Source organism: Nannospalax galili, unplaced genomic scaffold (genome assembly GCF_000622305.1).
Source record: "Nannospalax galili isolate Female #2095 unplaced genomic scaffold, S.galili_v1.0 scaffold517, whole genome shotgun sequence".
NCBI classification, from domain to species: domain Eukaryota; kingdom Metazoa; phylum Chordata; class Mammalia; order Rodentia; family Spalacidae; genus Nannospalax; species Nannospalax galili.
The window spans coordinates 1,573,961-1,582,878 of record NW_008340098.1 but is presented as its reverse complement, the minus strand read 5'-3'; the positions used below and the strand labels follow the sequence as shown (position 1 = coordinate 1,582,878).

The window sequence follows — 8,918 nt, the reverse complement described above, 5'->3', positions numbered from 1 at the left end:
CTCCTGGCCAGATGATTGACAGGTCCAGTTTGATTAACTCCTAAGGAGGGGACAGATTAGAATATTATATCTACCCAGGGACAGTGGAGGGAGTCATATTATATTCTTTTAACAGGAAGAAGTAGCTTTCCTTTAGTGGACCTCAACATAAGCCTTAACATCACCTTCCTCCCTTTCATTGTTACTTTACATCTTAAAGAGGGGCAAGGCCGATTGTGAGAGAGGCACATCTTCAGTGACCTCCAGGCCTGCTAATGTGTAGCTGTATATCTACTTAGCATTCCTCTCCTCAGAAGTTCAGATCTTAAAATCATTTAGGAGATAGTCATCAAGTTAATCTGGCTACTTTCTGCTGAAATGGAACATGAAAGAGTTTAATGTCTCAACTCTTAATAACTTTCAGGCCTTGGAGGATGACCAAGGGGACCCTGATAGATAGAGCTAGATCACCACAGGGCCATTTGAGGGTGGTTTCGTACAATGAAGAGGTCATCTGGATCTCGTTTTAGCTTTTTCTTGGATCCCAGGTCCTTGGTTTTATAAGCTCAACTTTCATAATTTTAATATTTTCTCTGTTTTTTAAACCAAGGGTTTAGCTCTCTCTCTCTCTCTCTCTCTATCCCCAAGATACTCCTTGTTTCTGCTCTCTCTCTCTCTCTCTCTCTCTCTCTCTCTCTCTCTCTCTCGTTACCTTAAACTAAAAGCAGTCTTTTTGCCCCAGCTTCCCTCAGTACTGGAATCACAGGCATGGCTAATTTTTGTAAGTTTTGAGTCTTGTGGGGGTTTTGTTTCATCTTCTAAGAGTGCAAATATAGCTAAAATGCAACCATCTGAGATAAATGGAGCAGCTCTGAGATGCCAATAGTTGCACCTGGCATAGGGTTCTGGGATGATATAACAGGCTATTTTGCTGTAAAACTGATTTAGGTAAGGCTTTGCATGATTACCAATGAACCAAGGAGTTTAAAACTTTGGCAGATTGGTGGGGAAGGGCTCTGAACCAGTGAGCAGGGTCCTCAGCCCTCGGGGAGAGGGCTGCCAGGGAGGAGGCCAGATCTTGGTTTATTTATATGGTTTATTTTGATGTCAAGATCTCTGGTCTTGAACTGGATTTGTAGCTGAGGATGACCTTGAATGTAGAATCCTTTAGAATGCTGGAACTACATGTCCAAAAAAAAACCAAAGCTATTTTATGTGTATGAGTGTTTTGCCTGCATGTATGTAAGTGCAACACATGCATACAGTGCCCACAGAGGCCAGAAGAGGGAGTAGATCCCTGGAATTAGTTACAAACACACAGTTATAGAGCTGAACTCAGGTCATATGGAAGAGCAGCAAGTGCTCTTAACTACTGAGCTATTTACAGCCCCCAAATAAATCTTTTAAAAAAGATGCCTAATACAACTTTTTTATTATGTTAAAGTCCTATATTTGAGGTTTGATGCCATGCCTTTGATTCTCCTGTACCCCCTGAACCTCAGAAATGAGGGGTGCAGAGCTCAGACTCTTAAGAATCCAGGGGTAATCTTGGTGATGTCCAGTCATTGATTTCTGCTGTAACTTGAAATAGGTATCTCCCATTTCTGGTCTGCATAGAAATTCCCAGATTGTTGAGAAGACCCTGTCCCAGAGGCAGCTCGATCAGGGCACTTACCAGGAAACAAGTGGGTTTCCAGGCAGCCAGGGCTACATAAGACAAAAACAATTTAAAAAGAAAACGAGACTAGAGAGATGTCTTAGTGGTTAAAAGCACTGACTGCTCTTGCAGAGGACCAGGGTTTGCTTCTCAGTACATACATAACAAGCCAGGTGTGGGAACAAGCACACTTTTAACCTCAGTGCTTAGGAGGGAGGGAAGGAAATAGAATCTCTGAACTTGCAGGCTGCCAGCCTAGCCCAAAAGTAAGAGTTCCTGGTTCAGAGAGAAACCCTGCCTTAAAGGAATAAGGTAGAAAATGATAGATGAAGGTAACCAACACCTCCTCTGGCCTCTGTCCAGATGTATGCAGGCATGCACCCTCACATACATGTGCACATACACCACACACCAAGAAAAAGTCTAAATAAAATTTTCAAGGATGTGTGTGGAGGGCCAGAGGTCAATACTGGGTATCTTCCTCAATCACTCTTCCAACTTTTTTGTTCTAAAGATTTATTTCATTATGTGCATCTGTGTGAGCATTTGTATATAAGTATAGGTTCCTGGAGAAACCAGAGGCATTGGATCCCATTGGAGCCTAAGTTACAGGTGTTTGTGAGCTGCCCAACATGGATGCTGGCATCTGAATTCAGATCCTCTGCAAGAGCAGTATGCACTTCTAAGCTGAGCCATTTCTCCAGCCTGAACTTTTTTTAAAAAAATATTATTTTTGTTTTATGTGTATGAGTGTATTGCCTGCATGTAGGTTAGCACAACTGTGTCGTGCAATGCCCATAGAGGACAGAAGAGGCTGTTGGATCCCTTGGAACTGGAGTTAAGGACAGTTGTTAGCTGCCATGTGGGTGCTGGAATTCGAACCTGGGACCTCTGCAAGAACAACCAGTGCTCTTAGCCACTGTGCCATCTCTCCAGCCCCCCGAACTTATTTTTTGAGACAGGGTCTCTCACTGAACCTGGAGCTTGCTGATTTGGCTAGACTGGCTGACCAGCAAGCCCTAGTAATCCTCCTGTCTCTGCTTCCTCAGAGCTGGGACTATAGGCCTGTGCCACTGCATATGGATTTTTCACATGGGTGCTGGGGATCAGCCTCAGGTCCTCATGCTTTGCAGCAGTCCCTTTACCAACTGATTCATCTCCCCAACCCTGAAATATTTAAGAGGAAATGGGGGGCAGGGGGAAAAGATAACAATTCTCCATACAAATAATTCAGCCTCCCAGGAGGGAATAAGATATTCCTTCTCTTATAACACAGTAAACTTCTTTTTCAAGGTAGCAAGGAAACTTTGTTGGAAATGAATAGAACAGATTTTTTTGTTTTAAACTGATGGGGCTGGAGAAATGGTTCAGTGGTTAAGAGCATTGGCTGCTCTTGCAGAGGACCCGGGTTTGAGTCCCAGCACCCACATGGTGGCTAACAACCATCTGTAACTCCAGTTCATACACATTAAAAAAAAATAAAACTGTCAAGATGACAGCAGGCCACATGAGTGATGGTACTCAAGACTAAACATTTTATTTATTATTATTATTTTTTTTGTCTTTTTGAGACAGGGTCTCCTTGTAGTCCCAGCTGACCTGAACTCACTATGTAGACCAGGCTGGCCTTGAACTCACAAGAATCCACCTGCCTCTGCCCTGAGTGCTGGGATTAAAGGCGTGCGCCACTACACCTAGCTTTATTTATTATTTTTATGTGTATGAGTATATTGCCTACATGTATGTAGAAGTTCACCCATGTTGTACAATGCCTGTGGAGTTCAGAAGAAGGCCCCTAGAACTGGAGTTACGTACTGGTGTTAGCTGCCGTGTGGATGCTGGGAATCAAACCTGGGTCCTCTGCAAGAGCAGCCAGTGCTCTTAACCGCTAAGCCATCTCTCCAGCCCCAAGGTTCAGTTTCTTTATCTGCTACATGTGAAACTCATTGGGTTAAGACTTAAAAGCATATTGCATATGTGTGCGTGTGTATATACATATGTATGTATGCATTCCTTAAATATTGGTTGCTATAATAATTGTAACTTCCAGTGTACTTTTCATATGCTTCCTGAATTTATGCCTTGCGAGAGAAATATAGCCTATATCTGCATTTTAAAATTTAATTAAAAAAATAAAATTTTATTTTATGTGTATGAGTATATTGCTGTGTGTGTAAGGGCATCCATGTCATGCTGCTCCCACAGAGGTCAGAAGAGGGCATCGGACTCCCTTGGATCAGTTGTCAACCACCATGTAGGTCCTGAGAATCAAACCCAGGTCCTCTGCAAGAGCATCCAGTGCTCTTAACCACTGAGCCATCTCTCCAGCCCCTTAAATTTAATTTTTAATTTTAGCATTTTTAGTACATAACTGGGTTGGTAGGCTAGTTAGGTGGGTTGACGCGGAACTAGAAGCTGATCTCTGACTCTTAGTAGCCTGCCAAATTTTATTTCTGCTGTTATAAAAATGACGTTCTTTTTTTGTTTGTTAGTTTTTGAGAAGGGTTTCCCTGTACCCCAGCTGGCCTGGAACTCTCTAGGTAGACCAGGCTGGCCTCCATCTTACAAAGATCTGTTTGCCTCTGCCTCCTGAGTGCTGAGTTTAAAGGCATGGCTACCAAGTCTGGCTCTGTGTTGCACTTGGACAGTGTATTCACTATTCATGCAAGCCACAGGGTGTCTCAACATGACAGGCAGACTGGGGTTCATGAGGTGAGGCACTAAAGGGGAGGGGCAGTAATAACACCACCATTCTAGAATCTTTCTAGGACAACAGATTTCAAACTGTTTTTGGATTGAGACCCAGTAAGAAAATACTTTATACCATGAAATGGAATGTTCCATAAAAGCCTGGTATTAAAAGCTTTTTCTGTAGGTTAGTGATATTAGAAAGGTGGTAGAAATTTTAAGAAGTGGGGCCCTGTGAGAAGTTTAAAGTCATTGGGCATGCCTTCAAAGGAGATTGTGGAACCCGTGTTCTTGCACTCTGTCTTTACTTCCTGGCCTCTATGAGATAAGCAGTTTGTTCTGTTACATGCTCTGTACCATGATGGCGCCTTATCTTATATACATGTTACTATAACCAGAATTCCACTGGATTTTGTAGCGCACACCTGTAATTCCAGCATTCAGGAGACTGGAGCAAGAAGACCAGGAACTCATGTTCTGCCCAAAAGACCCTATCTCAAAAAAATAAAAGTAAAAAGTAAAACCAGGGGTGGCGTGGCAGCGTAGGCTTTTAATCCCAGCACTCAGGAGGCAGAAACAGGTGGATCTCTATGAGTTCAAAGCCAGCCTGGTTCACATATCAAGGTCCAGGACAGCCAGGGCTACATAGTGATGATATGGGAAAATAGGCACAGGACCAGTGGTGGACTGAAAGGGCACCTAGAGATCCTGGTGGAGAAATCAGGAAGTATTTTTTCCTCCCTAGCAGATTTGAGTGGAATTACCTTCCCCAAAGACCTTGAACCCTGAGTTGAGTTCCCTTAAAGATTTTGTAGGTCATAGGTCCCCTTGAATAGTCACAACACTGGTGGGTTTACAGTCTATGTGATTATTAGCACAAGTACTTAGTGCCCTAAGGCCATCAAAACGAAATTCCTTCTTCAGGCATATTTGCAGAGGCAGACATTTAGAACAGGGGTTATGATATTTTTTTAACAGAATCTTATTTCTTGTGCTTTAACAAACAAGGCAGTTGCATACAGATGTCCCACTAGATAACTGTGGTATTTATTGCTTTCTCCTTTTTTAGTTTTATGGGGTTTTTTGTTTTTTTTTTTTTCCCAGCAGATTTTAGTAAGCATTTATAAAAACACCACAAGGAGGGCTTTTCCCTAACTTAACATGGCTGCCGGGGGTTATTCACCGAGGTGACCGTGAGGCAGAGCATTGAGGCTTGGCCCGACGTCCCGGCAGCTGTGGCGCTTCGGTCTCGGTTCTGGAAAAGTCTGTCGGTTTGCAGGAACCTGGAGTATGGGTTCTCAGCCCTCTCCACCCTCCCCACGCCAGCCGTGAAGCCCGAAGTAGAGACTCCGGAAAACGAAGCTGTTGCCTGAGAATTCACCAACCGGAACCCTCGGAACCTGGAGCTGTTAGGGGCAGCCGGGAAAGAATGGGGCTGGGAGACAGTGTGGCCTTCCCGTGCGTTCTGACACAGGTTGCGGGTTATAAGGAGCCAGCATCATATACAAGCACTTGTCGAGTATGGAAATGGTCAGGTTGTAGTTCCAGCATCCACTCGTGAATGGGCTATGAAAAAGCATCTAGCCAGGCGTGGTGGTGCAGGCCTTTAATCCCAGCACTTGGGAGGCAGAGGCAGGTGGATCTTTGTGAGTTCGAGGCTAGCCTGGTCTACATAGTGAGTTCCAGGACAGCTGGGGCTACAGGGAGACCCTGTCTCAAAAAAAAGCATCTTTATAGTACCAGAAACGTGGTGTCTTGTGAAAGTATAGTACGAGTATTGGCAGAGCCGTGCCTAAAAGCAAGCATCAATTTCATGGTCTACCAACCAGCTCCTTGGGAGGCATCCTCAGTCTCGATGAAGCGTCTGCAAAATGCCATGACAGAAAGTGGGGTGGTGTTAGGGGAACCTCGAAGAATTTGTGAATGAGATAGAAGTATCGACGCCTTGAAAGAGTACATAAAAAACTATCAGCTACTACATCCACCGAAAGAAGGCATCTGCATTAAAAAGAGGAAAAGCATCCTGAAAAACCAGACAGGAAGTTTTATAGCAGTAATGTCACAGTGAAGATTATTTATAGTTATTCTTGCCCCCTTCTGTGTGGTTTTGTGTGAATCAGGAGCTATACGCCTTCCCTTGGATATGGGAAGTACCTAAGGAAATCATTCACTAGTTGTAAACATTTGAAGAATAAAATTTTTTTTTTTTTTTTTTGGTCTTTTTGAGACAGGGTCTCCCTGTAGCCCCAGCTGTCCTGGATTCTCCATGGAGACCAGGCTGGCCTCGAAATCGCAGAGATCCACCTGCCTCTGCCTCCTGAGTGCTGGGATTAAAGGCGTGTGCCACCACACCCAGCCTATATCCTAAAGTATAAAACATCCTAAAGTATAAAACCAGTCATAAAGCAATATTAGACACATACAAAAGTGACATTAAATGCATGGCTATTATTTCCTTTTCCCCATCAATGAAACCTTGATTTAAAAAATAAAGTAAAATGAGAATTTCATAGGAAAAAATACTCATGGGATGCAGTTAGTACACTGTGAAAAAATTTTAAATTTTTTATTATTTTTATTTTATGTGTATGAGCACATTACCTGCATATATGTAAGTACACCCATGTCATGCAATATCTGGGGAGGTCAGAAGAGGGCATCATCAGATCCCTTGAAACTGGAGTTAGGGGTAGTTGTTAGCCACCATGTGGGTGCTAGGAATCAAATATGGGTCCTCTGCAAAAGCAGTCAGTGCTCTTAACCACTGAGCCATCTCTCTAGCCTGAAAGGTTGTTTTTTGGGTTTTTTTTTTTTTTTTTTTTTTTTTTGCCAGTCTGTGTAACCAGGCTGGCCTCAAACTTGAAATTCTCCTGCCTCAGGCTCCCAAGTGCTGGAATTACAAGTATATGCCACCAGGCCAAGTTGCAGTTAATGTTTTCAGAGCTTTCTTTACCCTTCCCCCTTCCTTAGTAATTTATTACTAAAGCCATTATATGAAGCAGAGCAGGGCAGCCATTCATGTTGGGGCTGTATGGCATGGCATATCAGAACTTAAGTGAGTGATGATGCAGGGCAGTCTGAGAAGTGTTAAGTTCATGAAAAGACTAGGACCAGCAGAGACCACACTGAGGTGAGAAAAGAAATTTATTGGGATGTGTGAGCTTCTGGACTAAATCCCACAGGAGAAAGGGAGCAGTGGTTTCTTGTTGCAGCAGACTGGGTTTTATAGGATTTCTTTCTTTTGTGTGTAGGGGATGGTGGGACTCTCGAAGGAAGGTGAGTCAGTAGCAGGTGCTTTGGTATTAGGGGTGGGGTTTCAGTTAGGTGTTTTTGGGTTGGCTGAGATGGAAAATTGCTGTTATGATTATGGTGCATTGTTAAAACAAAGGTCAGGTGGTTACTGAGAAACTAGGATGGTTTAGTTTCTATTTCCCAGAATGCTGCCCACCAGATTGTGATCGCCATGTTGCTGGTCAGTAGTGACTCCATCTTGGGGCCCAGTTTGGCCTAATATTCCAGCTTTTTGTTAGGGATAAAGGGGCGATGTTTTGCTTCTGTAGCTGCTTCCTGCTGGGCGGGGTCATTGAGTCTCTCAAGGGATGCTGGATTTGGTGGCCAACTGGTTCCCCCTGGAGTCCATGGAGAGTCAGCTCTGAGGTGGCTAGGGGGTGGTAAGGAATGGAATAGAAGTAGGACAAGTTAGTAGAAGTTGATAAAAGGTTGTACACATTTTAGGAGGCAAGGGGCTAAAAGGAGAAGGAGAAAAAGTCCCATTAGGGGGCCTACTAGGGGTAGAAGCAAAGGCCAAATGGTCCAAAGACATCCCAGGAGCTAGAAGAGGAAGTTGTTCTTGTTTTGAGTTGATTGGCTAGGTTTTAGAGGTTGTTTATCTCTAGTTCTACTTGTCCTGACCAGTTTACACACTAGCAGCATTCTTAGTTCAGGAAAAAGCAGGTTCCCCTTTTTTCTACTGTAATGAGGTCCAAGGCCCATTGGTTTTGAAGAACTACTGATGCCAAGGAGGTGAGTTGTTGTTGGAGTAAGTTGAGGGCCTTAGATGTTCCCATACCCACTGTATTTAGGTCTGCAGAAAGCTGTTGGTAAGAGATAAGACTGTCCCAATCCTCCAGTGGCCAATCTTGTAGCTGCTATGGAGGCAGCAAGGCTGACGCCCACCATGACCAGTAGGAAGACGGCCCTTTTTTGTAGACGGTGCTAGGATAATAAAAAGGATGCTACTTCACCGTCTATATAGAGAGTAAGGTTGGGGAATAGGGTAACCGGAACACAGGGGCTGGGATGTTGACTGGGAGAGATACAGGTATATAGAATTTTATCATACCAGAAGTAAATTCCAGCTGGAAGGGTGTGTTTTTTGAGACTGTAGAGTTTTTAAAAGATTCAGGTCAGCATTGGGAGATATCTGTACACCAGCAGTCAACATGCTCTGAGGGGGAAAGGGAGATTGACATAGAAGATAAGGGCCCCATAAGCAAGAAGCATTGAGAGTAGAGGTAATGTTAAACAGCTGTGATCAAGGGTTGTAAGTGGGAGGGGGGGCACACAGAGAAAGCAGGCAGCATGGTTGGTTACA

The 8,918-nt window shown here is 43.8% G+C and overlaps 1 pseudogene; it reads left to right on the top strand.

The window, feature by feature from the left end:
• Positions 1 to 4,246: 4,246 nt before the first annotated feature.
• LOC103735702 lies at positions 4,247 to 6,247 on the top strand (annotated as a pseudogene).
• Positions 6,248 to 8,918: the final 2,671 nt, after the last annotated feature.